The sequence below is a fragment of the Balaenoptera physalus genome (genome assembly GCF_965194825.1).
Source record: "Balaenoptera physalus genome assembly, chromosome: 9".
Lineage (NCBI taxonomy): Eukaryota > Metazoa > Chordata > Mammalia > Artiodactyla > Balaenopteridae > Balaenoptera > Balaenoptera physalus.
The window spans coordinates 70,873,672-70,888,087 of record NC_138888.1 but is presented as its reverse complement, the minus strand read 5'-3'; the positions used below and the strand labels follow the sequence as shown (position 1 = coordinate 70,888,087).

At 39.3% G+C, this 14,416-nt stretch overlaps 1 long non-coding RNA gene across 3 annotated transcripts in view; it reads left to right on the top strand.

The window, feature by feature from the left end:
• Positions 1 to 14,416, top strand: part of LOC309666540 — a 444,368-nt gene that overhangs the window by 417,774 nt on the left and 12,178 nt on the right. The window lies entirely within an intron of this gene.

Genomic DNA, 14,416 nt, shown 5'->3' with positions numbered 1-14,416 from the left:
TACCAGCTATGACCACATGACCAGTTACAGAAACAAGGACTGTAATTGTCATGTGGATTTCTTCCTTATTTTGTTATGAATATATTTGTGGGCATATATACATATATCAAGCAAATATCTTTGTTTTCTTCCCTCTCTTATTTCCTTCTTATATAACATAAAATGTATTGACTTTATATCAGTATTTAAATATTGTTAATTTTACATCATAGTATTTAAGTTATAGGGTATCAGGAGAAGAATAAATATCACTCGAGGATTTTATCTTCTTTTCTTGGGAAGGGATAATGCACTTTTGGTGTTACACAGGATAGCTGTTTCATGTTAGGTGGAATTATGACTTTCTTATTGTCTTTATTTGGAGATTAAGTTTAAGAACTTGTGTACGGGTGCCAAGTTGACAAGGGGTAGACTTGTGATGATTCATTTTATGTGACAACTTGACTGGTATACAGGATGCTCAGATAGCTGGTAAAATCATTTCTGGGTTTGTCTGTGAAGGCATCTCCAGAAGAAGTTAGGATTTGAATCAGTAGACTGAGTGAAGAAGATTGCCTTCATTAATGTGGGTGGGCATCAAACAATCCATTGAGGGCCTGAATAGGACAAACAGGTGGAGGAAGGGTGGATTTGCTCTCTCTGCTTGAGATGAAACATCTGTCTTCTCCTGTCCTTAGACATCAGTGTTTCTGGTTCTCAAATTTTTGGATTCAGACTTGGACTTAAAATCCAGTCCCCATCAGACCAGAAATCCATCAAGCTCAAGGGTCTACAGGTATCAGGAAAAAACCTGCCAACGTGGGGAAACTGGCCATGTTCAGATACTCAGTGTTCAGATACTCAATATTTAGATACTGTTGCCAACTCATGTGACTTTTTTCATTTATTCAAGTATTTACCTGATGCCCTCTATGTGCTGGACACTTCCCTGGGAACTAGGGATTCTTCAGTGAAAAAGGTCCAGGGGGTCCTTGACCTCATGGAGCCTACATCCTAGCTTGAGAGAGAAAGACAACAAACAAATCAACAAATAAATAATACATAAGATGGTGATACATGCTATGGAGAAAAATAAGACAGGAAGAAGGGTTAGAAAGTCACAGAGGGAAGATTTAAGGAACTTAAATGAATCAATAAGAAAAAGACTAACACTACACAAATACAGAAAATAAGTCAATGGAAATATAGGTGTAAGTTATAAACAAGCATTTCACAGAAAAGGAGAACTGAGTGCCTAATAAACATACAAAAATATATCACTAGTCATCAGGAAAAGAAAAATTAAAATAATGACGCACCATCTCCTAAGGTTCCATCAGCTCAAATTATAGTTGGAAAATACCAATTTTTGGCAAGGCTGTGCAATAACAGACACTCTCATCAACTTTAGGTAAGTAGTATAAAACTTGGCTCAGTCTTTTTGGAAAACAGCTGGCATATTTTGTTGAAGTTGAATAGATGCATACTAAACAAGTCCACTCCTAGTACCAATTTCTGTATCAGTCAGAAAGCTAGATAATGCTTTGGGTAACAGACCCAATACATGGCCCATGATACATGGTCATTATGGGTTGACTGGAGATCAGACTCTATGTCATTGTCACCCCTTCTCAGGGATTCGTGCTGATGGAGCAGCTACTATGTGGAACCCTTCCAGCACTGTAGAAGAGAGAAAAGAACATTGCCTGTATTGCTTCTCAAACCTTCCGCCCCAAAATGTCACATATCACTTTAGCTCACATTTCATTAGCCCAACATGGCCATACCTAAATTACGTGGGCAGTGAAGTGTAATCCTGACACGAGCCTTGATGGGAAACAGCAGCAGAATATATGTGATCAGCATTAATGATGTTTACAGCACATGCCCTAGAGAAACTCTTGCAGACACATACGGGGAGCCACATACAGAAATCCCAAGCAGCACTGTTTATAAAAGCACAAAATGTCCATCAACAGTAAAATGGATAAACAAATTGTGCTATATTCACAAATGAAATACTAAACAGCAATGAACAAAATGAACTACTGCTACACTATTATGGTTAAATCTCAAAATGTTGAGTGTAAAAGAAAGGCATAGAAACATACTGTGTGATTCATTTATACAAAGTGCGAAATCAGAAAAAATAAACAACATATTGTGTTGGGATATGTACATATGTGGTAAAACTATTGGAAAAGCAAGCAAATGAGTAATTAGAAATACAGGGTTTTGTTTACTTCTGGGCAAGCAAGGGTTGGAGGAGGAAGGGGGATCTCAGAGGGGAGCACACACATATGGATTCAAAGATACTGGTTATATTCTATTTTTTTAAGTTGGCTGGTGGTAGATGAATTTTATTTTATTTTTATTCTTAAAATATATATATCTTAGTCTGCTTGGGCTGCTATAACAAAAATGGGTGGGTCAAACAATAGAAATTTATTTCTCACAGTTGTGGGGCTGGAGGCTGAGAGGAGGACGCTGGCCAATTTGGTTCCTGATGAGAACCTTCTTCTTGGTTGGAATGTAGTCATTTATTGCCATATGGCAGAGAGAAAGATCATCTCTTTCATGTCTCTTCTTTTGAGGGCACTAATCCCATTCATGAGGGCTCCACCCTCATGATCTAATTACATCCTAGAGGCCCCACCTCCAAATCAGCTATATATATCTTGCATGTATGATATTTCACAATAAAAATAGAGGTCTTTTAAGTAACCTTTCCTGAACAACAAGTGACTTGATTGTCTGCCTTTAATGGCAACTTCTTGGATTCTCATTCCGCTAAGCACACATACCCAATGCCAATGCCAAGGGACGGACCTCCCTAAATGGTGACATTGAGGGAAGAGGGATTGGGTGCTACTTTGAAGACAGTTGATTTTTACTGGACAGTCCATGTCAACAGGAAGAACATTTCAGGATCCTGAAAAGACTTTTCTCTCACTTGTTCTGTGGTTCAGTGTGGCTTAATGGATATCCCATATTACAAATTGTCTGAGAAGGTAACTTGGAGGACATTTGACATCTGCCCTCAGATGCAGGTGATGAGAGAGGGCTTCCCACATGGCACACAGCATGCTCTCCCTCCTTCCAGCTGTTTGCGAAGCATTCCACATAATTAGTAGAGATGAAAAAGAGAGCAGAGCAAAGCTGTGCAGATATCAGAACTCGACAGCGTCTCAGTGGGTTTTTGAAGAGCTGGGATCTGAAGGGCCTTGCCAAAAACATGCCATAAACATGCCCTTAGAGAGCAACAGTGATCTTTGGCTGAAGTCACCCAACACCCTGAGGGACCTGGGTCAACGTTAGATAGGTCTTAGTTAAAATGAGAAATTAGTGCAGTCCAGTGGAAAATGAATTGTCATTCCAATACCTGGGGTGATCGGGAATTAACTGCCCAAAGAAAGTCCATACCACGCATTGCAAAACCTGGTGGAATGCTGAGATCTGGGCCTTCCACCTTTCCTCACACCTCCCAAATCTGGTATCTCCTTATCTCCTAATTTCTCGGGGGTGGGGGGTGGTTGGTGGAAGCACTGTTTCTATTCCGTCACTAACTTCATTTCCAGCCTTTCCTTTTTGTTCTAACGCTAGCATTCCTAAACCTTTTGTTTTATGTTATAAACCCGTTTTTGCTTTCCCATACTTCAAGGATCATTCACTCATTCAATAATTCATTCAACAAAAACTAATTGAATACCTGCCATGTGCCAGCCATTCTTCTAGGCAATGGACACACAACAGAAGAAGAGAAAGGCAGCTTCACTCATCAGGCTTACATTCTGGTTAACATTTAGCAAATTAATAAATCATATAAATTGGGATAGTGATAAATGCTATGAATAAAACTAAGCAGATTAAGAGACTAGGGAGTAACTGGCTATGTTAGATAAGGAAACCATCGACGAGGAGGTCATGTTTGAGCAAAGAATTGAATGAGGAGATGCCCTTTGTGTAGAAATTTACTCAGTTATCCTGTGCCCGTCTTCCCTCTTGCACTGTTGGTGGGAATGTAAGTTGATACAACCACTATGGAGAACAGTATGGAGGTTCCTTTAAAAATAGAACTACCGTACGACCCAGCAATCCGACTACTGGGCATATACCCTGAGAAAACCATAATTCAAAAAGAGTCATGTACCACAATGTTCATTGCAGCACTATTTACAATAGCCAGGACACTGAAGCAACCGAAGTGTCCATCGACAGATGAATGGATAAAGAAGATGTGGCACATATGTACAATGGAATATTACTCAGCCATAAAAAGAAACGAAATTGAGTTATTTGTAGTGAGGTGGATGGACCTAGAGTCTGTCATAAGGAGTGAAGTAAGGCAGGAAGAGAAAAACAAATACCATATGCTAACACATACATATGGAATAATAAAAAAAAATGTTTCTGAAGAACCTAGGGGCAGGACAGGAATAAAGATGCAGACGTAGAGAATGGACTTGAGGACACTGGGAGAGGGAAGGGTAAGCTGGGATGAAGTGAGAGAGTGGCATGGACATATATACACTACCAAATGTAAAATAGCTAGTGGGAAGCAGCCACATAGCACAGGCAGATCAGCTCGGTGCTTTGTGACCACCTAGAGGGATGGGATAGGGAAGGTGGGAGGGAGATGCAAGAGGGAGGGGATATGGGGATATATGTATACGTGTAGCTGACTCACTTTGTTATACAGCAGAAACTAACACACCATTGTAAAGCAATTATACTCCAATAAAGATGTTAACAAAAAAAAAGGACAGTGGTGAGGTAAAATCTTACAAGCTGGTGGGTTTTAGGTGGTACTCAGCTCATCCACTTTGTGCACAAAGAAGTGGCCCAAGGTGAGAATATATATGGGTTCATGGGCAGGGGTTAATGGCTTGGCTGGCTGGTTAGGGGCCTTGAAATGTAAAGACTGGACGATCAGAGACCTGGTGGTCTAGGGTAGACTTATGGCTGGTCTAGGCAGAGGTTTCTGGAGTGGATAGACATATGAAAGTGGATATGATGTATCTACTTTGTATCATATATAAACACACACTAGAGATCATCCACCTTGGAAGAGGCACTAAACAACCAAGTAGAGAAAATGACTTTTATCTCTTTAAATATTTACCTAAAATTTTTATATCTAAAGTGTGTGAAGTGGTATCTTTGGTTGCTTTATTTTGTATTTCTTGGTTTATTAATGAGATTAAGCATATTTTCAATGTTTATTGAACATTTTTATATACTCTTCTGTGAAATGTCTTTTAATATCCTTTGATCATTTTAATTCTGGGTCAAAGTTTAAATCAACTCTTTATAAAGGGCAATTTGACTTTGAATTCTTGCTTATTTCACAACAATTACATTTATAGAAATTTATTCCAAGAAACTATATTATTTTTTTTTCATGCGTTATCTTTTTTTTTTTAACGTCTTTATTGGAGTATAATTGTTTTACAATGGTGTGTTAGTTTCTGCTTTATAATAAGGTGAATCAGTTTTACATATACATATGTTCCCATATCTCTTCCCTCCTGCATCTCCCTCCCTCCCGCCCTCCCCAACCTACACCTTTAGGTGGTCACAAAGCACAGAGCTGATCTCCCTGTGCTATGAGGTTGCTTCCCACTAGCTATCTATTTTACGTTTGGTAGTGTATATATGTCCATGCCACTCTCTCTCTTTGTCACATCTTACCTTTCCCCCTCCCCATATCCTCAAGTCCATTCTCTAGTAGGTCTGTGTCTTTATTCCCGTCTTGCCACTAGGTTCTTCATGACCTTTTTTATTTTTCCTTAGATTCCATATATATGTGTTAGCATACTGTATTTGTTTTTCTCTTTCTGACTTCCTTCACTCTGTATGACAGACTCTAACTCCATCCACCTCATTACAAATACCTCCATTTCATTTCTTTTTATGGCTGAGTAATATTCCATTGTATATATATGCCACATCTTCTTTATCCATTCATTCGATGATGGACACTTAGGTTGCTTCCATGTCCTGGCTATTATAAATAGAGCTGCAATGAACATTTTGGTACATGACACTTTTTGAATTATGGTTTTCTCAGGGTATATGCCCAGTAGTGGGATTGCTGGGTCATATGGTAGTTCTATTTTTAGTTTTTTAAGGAACCTCCATACTGTTCTCCATAGTGGCTGTATCAATTTACATTCCCACCAGCAGTGCAAGAGGGTTCCCTTTTCTCCACACCCTCTCCAGCATTTGTTGTTTGTAGATTTTCTGATGATGCCCATTCTAACCAGTGTGAGGTGATACCTCATTGTAGTTTTTTTTAACATCTTTATTGATGTATAATTGTTTTACAATGGTGTGTTAGTTTCTGCTTTATAATAAAGTGAATCAGTTATACATATACATATGTTCCCATATCTCTTCCCTCTTGCATCTCCCTCCCTCCCACCCTCCCTATCCCACCCTTCTAGGTGGTCACAAAGCACCGAGCTGATCTCCCTGTGCTATGCGGCTACTTCCCACTAGCTATCTATTTTACATTTGGTAGTGTATATATGTCCATGCCACTCTCTCACCCTGTCACATCTCACCCCTCCCCCTCCCCATATCCTCAAGTCCATTCTCTAGTAGGTCTGTGTCTTTATTCCCATTTGCCACTAGGTTCTTCATGACCTTTTTTTTTTTTCCTTAGATTCCATATATATGTGTTAGCATACTGTATTTGTTTTTCTCTTTCTGACTTCCTTCACTCTGTATGACAGACTCTAACTCCATCCACCTCATTACAAATACCTCCATTTCATTTCTTTTTATGGCTGAGTAATATGCCATTGTATATATGTGCCACATCTTCTCTATCCATTCATCTGATGATGGACACTTAGGTTGCTTCCATGTCCTGGCTATTGTAAATAGAGCTGCAATGAACATTTTGGTACATGACTCTTTTTGAATTATGGTTTTCTCAGGGTATATGCCCAGTAGTGGGATTGCTGGGTCGTATGGTAGTTCTATTTTTAGTTTTTTAAGGAACCTCCATACTGTTCTCCATAGTGGCTGTATCAATTTACATTCCCACCAACAGTGCAAGAGGGTTCCCTTTTCTCCACACCCTCTCCAGCATTTATTGTTTGTAGATTTTCTGATGATGCCCATTCTAACCAGTGTGAGGTGATACCTCAATGTAATTTTGATTTGCATTTCTCTAATGATTAATGATGGTGAGCATTCTTTCAGATATTTGTTGGCAATCTGTATATCTTCTTTGGAGAAATGTCTATTTAGATCTTCTGCCCATTTTTGGATTGGGTTGTTTCTTTTTTTGTTATTGATCTACATGAGCTGCTTGTAAATCTTGGAGATAAATCCTTTGTCAGTTGCTTTGTTTGCAAATATTTTCTCCCATTCTGAGGGTTGTCTTTTGGTCTTGTTTACGGTTTCCTTTGCTGTGCAAAAGCTTTTAAGTTTCATTAGGTCCCATTTGTTTATTTGTGTTTTTATTTCCATTTCTCTAGGAGTTGGGTCAAAAAGGATCTTGCTGTGATTTATGTCATAGAGTGTTCTGCCTATGTTTTCCTCTAAGAGTTTGATAGTGTCTGGCCTTACATTTAGGTCTGTAATCCATTTTGAGTTTATTTTTGTGTATGGTGTTAGGGAGTGTTCTAATTTCATACTTTTACATATACCTGTCCAGTTTTCACAGCACCACTTATTGAAGAGGCTGTCTTTTCTCCACTGTATATGCTTGCCTTCTTTATCAAAGATAAGGTGACCATATGTATGTGGGTTTATCTCTGGGCTTTCTATCCTGTTCCATTGATCTATGTTTCTGTTTTTGTGCCAGTACCAAACTGTCTTGATTACTGTAGCTTTGTAGTATAGTCTGAAGTCAGGGAGCCTGACTCCTCCAGCTCCATTTTTCGTTCTCAAGATTGCTTTGGCTATTCGGGGTCTTTTGTGTTTCCATACAAATTGTGAAATTTTTTGTTCTAGTTCTGTGAAAAATGCCAGTGGTAGTTTGATAGGGATTGCATTGAATCTGTAGATTGCCTTGGGTAGTATAGTCATTTTCACAATGTTGATTCTTCCAATCCAAGAACATGGTATATCTCTCCATCTATTTGTATATCTCTCCATCTATTTGTATCATCTTAATTTCACTTTCAGATTTTTCATCATTAGTGTATAGGAATGCAAGAGATTTCTGTGCATTAATTTTGTATCCTGCTACTTTACCAAATTCATTGATTAGCTCTAGTAGTTTTCTGGTAGCGTTTTTAGGATTCTCTATGTATAGTATCATGTCATCTGCAAACAGTGACAGCTTTACTTCTTCTTTTCCCATTTGGATTCCTTTTATTTCTTTTTCTTCTCTGATTGCTGTGGCTAACACTTCCAAAACTATGTTGAATAATAGTGGTGAGAGTGGGCAACCTTGTCTTGTTCCTGATCTTAGCGGAAATGGTTTCAGTTTTTCACCATTGAGGACAATGTTGGCTGTGGGTTTGTCATATATGGCCTTTATTATGTTGAGGAAAGTTCCCTCTATTCCTACTTTCTGCAGGGCTTTTATCATAAATGGGTGTTGAATTTTGTCAAAAGCTTTTTCTGCATCTATTGAGATGATCATATGGTTTTTCTCCTTCAATTTGTTAGTATGGTGTATCACGTTGATTGATTTGCGTATATTGAAGAATCCTTGCATTCCTGGAATAAACCCCACTTGATCATGGTGTATGATCCTTTTAATGTGCTGTTGGATTCTGTTTGCTAGTATTTTGTTGAGGATTTTTGCATCTATGTTCATCAGTGATATTGGCCTGTAGTTTTCTTTCTTTGTGACATCTTTGTCTGGTTTTGGTATCAGAGTGATGGTGGCCTTGTAGAATGAGTTGGGGAGTGTTCCTCCCTCTGCAATATTTTGGAAGAGTTTGAGAAGGATAGGTGTTAGCTCTTCTCTAAATGTTTGATAGAATTCACCTGTGAAGCCATCTGGTCCTGGGCTTTCCTTTGTTGGAAGATTTTAATCACAGTTTCAATTTCAGTGCTTGTGATTGGTCTGTTCATATTTTCTATTTCTTCCTGGTTCAGTCTCGGCAGGTTGTGCATTTCTAAGAATTTGTCCATTTCTTCCAGGTTGTCCATTTTATTGGCATAGAGTTGCTTGTAGTAATCTCTCATGATCGTTTGTATTTCTGCAGTGTCAGTGGTTACTTCTCCATTTTCATTTCTAATTCTATTGATTTGAGTCTTCTCCCTTTTTTTCTTGATGAGTCTGGCTAATGGTTTATCAATTTTGTTTATCTTCTCAAAGAACCAGCTTTTAGTTTTATTGATCTTTGCTATTGTTTCCTTCATTTCTTTTTCATTTATTTCTGATCTGATATTTATGATTTTTTTCCTTCTGCTAGCTTTGGGGTTTTTTTGTTCTTCTTTCTCTAATTGCTTCAGGTGAAAGGTTAGGTTGTTTATTTGAGATGTTTCCTGTTTCTTGAGGTAGGCTTGTATTGCTATAAACTTCCCTCTTAGAACTGCTTTTGCTGCATCCCATAGATTTTGGGTTGTCGTGTCTCCATTGTCATTTGTTTCTAGGTATTTTTTGATTTCCCCTTTGATTTCTTCAGTGATCACTTCGTTATTAAGTAGTGTATTGTGTAGCCTCCATGTGTTTGTATTTTTTACAGATCTTTTCCTGTAATTGATATGTAGTCTCATAGCGTTGTGGTTGGAAAAGATACTTGATACGATTTCAGTTTTCTTAAATTTACCAAGCCTTGATTTGTGACCGAAGATATGATCTATCCTGGAGAATGTTCCATGAGCACTTGAGAAAAATGTGTATTCTGTTGTTTTTGGATGGAATGTCCTATAAATATCAATTAAGTCCATCTTGTTTAATGTATCATTTAAAGCTTGTGTTTCCTTATTTATTTTCATTTTGGATGATCTGTCCATTGGTGAAAGTGGGCTGTTAAAGTCCCCTACTATGATTGTGTTACTGTCGATTTCCCCTTTTATGGCTGTTAGTATTTGCCTTATGTATTGAGGTGCGCCTATGTTGGGTGCATAAATATTTACAATTGTTATACCTTCTTCTTGGATCGATCCCTTGATCATTATATAGTGTCCTTCTTTGTCTCTTGTAATAGTCTTTATTGTAAAGTCTATTTTGTCTGATATGAGAATTGCTACTCCAGCTTTATTTTGATTTCCATTTCCATGGAATATCTTTTTCCATCCCCTCACTTTCAGTCTGTATGTGTCCCTAGGTCTGAAGTGGGCCTCTTGTAGACAGCATATATACGGTTCTGGTTTTTGTATCCATTAAGCCAGCCTGTGTCTTTTGGTGGGAGCATTTAATCCATTTACATTTAAGGTAATTATTGATATGTATGTTCCTATTCCCATTTTCTTAAATGTTTTGGGTTTGTTATTGTAGGTGTTTTCCTTCTCTTGTGTTTCTTGCCTAGAGAAGTTCCTTTAGCATTTGTTGTAAAGCTGGTTTGGTGGTGCTGAACTCTCAGCTTTTGCTTGTCTTTAAAGGTTTTAATTTCTCCATCAAATCTGAATGAGATCCTTGCTGGGTAGAGTAATCTTGGCTGTAGGTTTTTCTCCTTCATGACTTTAAGTATATCCTGCCACTCCCTTCTGGCTTGCAGAGTTTCTGCTGAAAGATCAGCTGTTAACCTTATGGGGATTCCCTTGTGTGTTATTTGTTTTTTTTCCCTTGCTGCGTTTAATATGTTTTCTTTATAATTAGTTTTTGATAGTTTGATTAATATGTGTCTTGGCGTGTTTCTCCTTGGATTTATCATGTATGGGACTCTCTGTGCTTCCAGGACTTTATTAACTATTTCCTTTCCCATATTAGGGAAGTTTTCAACTATAATCTCTTCAAATATTTTCTCAGTCCCTTTCTTTTTCTCTTCTTCTTCTGGGACCCCTATAATTCAAATGTTGGTGCATTTATTGTTGTCCCAGAGGTCTCTGAGACTGTCCTCAATTCTTTTCAATCTTTTTTCTTCATTCTGCTCTGCAGTAGTTATTTCCACTATTTTATCTTCCAGGTCACTTATCCGTTCTTCTGCCTCAGTTATTCTGCTATTGATCCCTTCTAGAGTATTTTTAATTTCATTTAGTGTGTTTTTCATCGTTGCTTCGTTCCTCTTTAGTTCTTCTACGTCCTTGTTAAATGTTTCTTGCATTTTGTCTATTCTATTTCCAAGATTTTGGATCATCTTTACTATCATTATTCTGAATTCTTTTTCAGGTAGACTGCCTATTTCCTCTTCATTTGTTAGGTCTGGTGTGTTTTTACCTTTCTCCTTCATCTGTGTGTTTTTCTGTCTTCTCATTTTGCTTATCTTACTGTGTTTGCAGTCTCCTTTTCACAGGCTGCAGGTTTGTAGTTCCTGTTGCTTTTGGTATCTGTCCCCAGTGGGTAAGGTTGGTTCAGTGGGTTGTGTAGGCTTCCTGGTGGAGGGGACTAGTGCCTGTGTTCTGGTGGATGAGGCTGGATCTTGTCTTTCTGGTGGGCATGTCCACGGCTGGTGGTGTGTTTTGGGGTGTCTGTGGCCTTATTATGATTTTAGGCAGCCTCTCTGCTAATGGATGGGGCTGTGTTCCTGTCTTGCTAGTTGTTTGGCATAGGGTGTCCAGCACTGTAGCTTGCTGGTCCTTGAGTGAAGCTGGTTCTTGGTGTTGAGATGGAGATCTCTGGGAGATTTTCGTCGTTTGGTATTACATGGAGCTGGGAGGTCTCTTGTGGACCAGTGTCCTGACGTTGGCTCTCCCACCTCAGAGGCACAGCCCTGACGCCTGGCTGGAGCACCAAGAGCCTTTCATCCACATGGCTCAGAATAAAAGGGAGAAAAAATAGAAAGAAAGAAAGAAAGAAAGAGGATAAAATAAAATAAAATGAAATAAAGTAAGATAAAATAAAGCTATTATAATAAAAAATAAGAAAAAAATTATTAAGAAAAAATTTATTAAGAAAAAACTTTTTTTAATTTTTTAAAATAAAAAATAAGTTAAATATTATTAAGAAAAAATTTATTAAGAAAAAAATTTTTTTTAAGTAAAACAAAACAAAAAAAATGGATGGACCAAACCCTAGGACCAATGGTGAAAGCAAAGCTATACAGACAAAATCTCACCCAGAAGCATACACATATACACTCACAAAAAGAGGAAAAGGGGAAAAAATAATATATCCTTCTCCCAACGTCCATCTCCTCCATTTGGGATGATTCGTTGTCTATTCAGGTGTTCAACAGATGCAGTTACATCAAGTTGATTGTGGAGCTTTAATCCGCTGCTTCTGAGGCTGCTGGGAGAATTTTCCCTTTCTCTTCTTTATTCGGACAGCTCCCAGGGTTCAGCTTTGGATTTGGACCCGCCTCTGCGTGTAGGTCGCCTGAGGGCGTCTTTTCTTCGCTCAGACAGGATGGGGTTAAAGGAGCAGCTGATTCGGGGGCTCTGGCTCGCTCAGGCGGGGGGAGGGAGGGGTTCGGATGCGGGGCGAGCCTACGGCGGCAAAGGCCTGTGTGACATTGCAGCAGCCTGAGGCGCGCCGTGCGTTCTCCCAGTGAAGTTGTCCATGGATCACAGGACTCTGGCAGTGGCGGGCTGCACAGGCTCCTGGGAGGGGCGGTGTGGATAGTGACCTGTCGCACACAGGCTTCTATGTGGCGGCAGCAGCAGCCTTAGCGTCTCATGCCCGTCTCTGGGGTCCGCGCTGATAGCCGCGGCTCGCGCCCGTCTGTGGAGCTCGTTTAGGCGGTGCTCTGAATCCCCTCTCCTCGCGCACCAGGAAACAAAGAGGCAAGAAAAAGTCTCTTGCCTCTTTGGCATCTCCAGACTTTTTCCCGGACTCCCTCCTGGCTAGCTGTGGTGCACTGGCCCCTTCAGGCTGGGTTCACGCCGCCAACCCGTCCTCTCCCTGGGATCCGACCAAAGCCCGAGCCTGAGCTCCCAGCCCACGCCCGCTCCGGCGGGTGAGCAGACAAGCCTCTCGGGCTGGTGATTGCTGCTTGGCACCGATCCTCTGTGCGGGAATCTCTCCACTTTGCCCTCCGCACCCCTGTGGCTGCGCTCTCCTCCGTGGCTTCGAAGCGTCCCCCCTCCGCCACCCGCAGTCTCCACCCGCGAAGGGGCTTCCTAGTGTGTGGAAAGCTTTCCTCCTTTACAGCTCCCTCCCACTGGTGCAGGTCCCGTCCCTATTCTTTTGTCTCTGTTTTTTCTTTTTTCTTTTGCCCTACCCAGGTACGTGGGGAGTTTCTTGCCTTTTGGGAGGTCTGACGTCTTCTGCCAGCGTTCAGTGGGTGTTCTAGAGGAGCAGTTCCACGTGTAGATGTATTTCTGATGTATCTGTGGGGAGGAAGGTGATCTCCGCGTCTTAGTCTTCCGGCATCTTCCGAAACTATCTTATTAAACATTGTGGCAAGAATCTTCATCACAGCATGGGTTATCATTGCGGGAAAAAAAAGGACACAAGTAAATGTCCAACAATAAGGGATTGGTTAAATAATTTATGATAAGAATAATTAATATTCACAATAATTTATAATTAATTATATATAATTATGCATCACATAGTAAGGTACTATGATAGGAGATAATAGTTATAATGTTGGGTTGGGCAAAAAGTTTGTTTGGGCTTATCCATACCATCTTACCGAAAAACCTGAAGGAACTTTTTGGCCAACCCAATATATAGATATATGATTAAAATAGAATATATAATATGATCTCCTCTTTGTAAAAGTAAATTATGAATGTGTATATGTATGTACGTTTTCTAAAGTGTGGAAGGAAATTAAAAACCATGTGATAATTGCTATCTTCAAAGTAAGATTACAGATGACTTTTCGTTTCCTTCCTGTTGATGAATATATTTTTAAAATTTGGCATTAAAAAAACCTGTGTAACTTTGTAATAAGACAAAATAATAAAAGTCATTTTAAACTATTGATCAAGCTGAACCTTTTGCTTGACCAAACAAAATCTGGCTATTTTAATTTTCCTCCTTAGTGTAATAATCAGGCCTTTGTATTGCAATTTGCATTGAAATTTTGCCTAAAGTCCACTGGCATCACGATGCTATAATCTACAAACATGGTAATCTAACAATTAGTAGAAATTATATACTTCAAGAAAATGAATGGTACTAAGTTCTCCTGCAGCTGCTTCAATTATATCCTCGGAGAAATAAACAACAGTGAGCTTAGCCCTTTCTGAGAAGCTTTTGAAAACACATCACTGTTGATTATGAATATTATTGGTACAAATTGGGTCCAGGGGTTATGAAAACAACCCACATTTGTTTCTTGATAAGAACAGTTTCCGCAAGATCTTATTCCTACTGGAGAATCCTTAATTATGTTTTGAAATGGGCTAATTTATAAGAACATTCTGAAGGAGAACTTTCCATTGGTATGCTCTCGGTAAATCTTTTATCGTG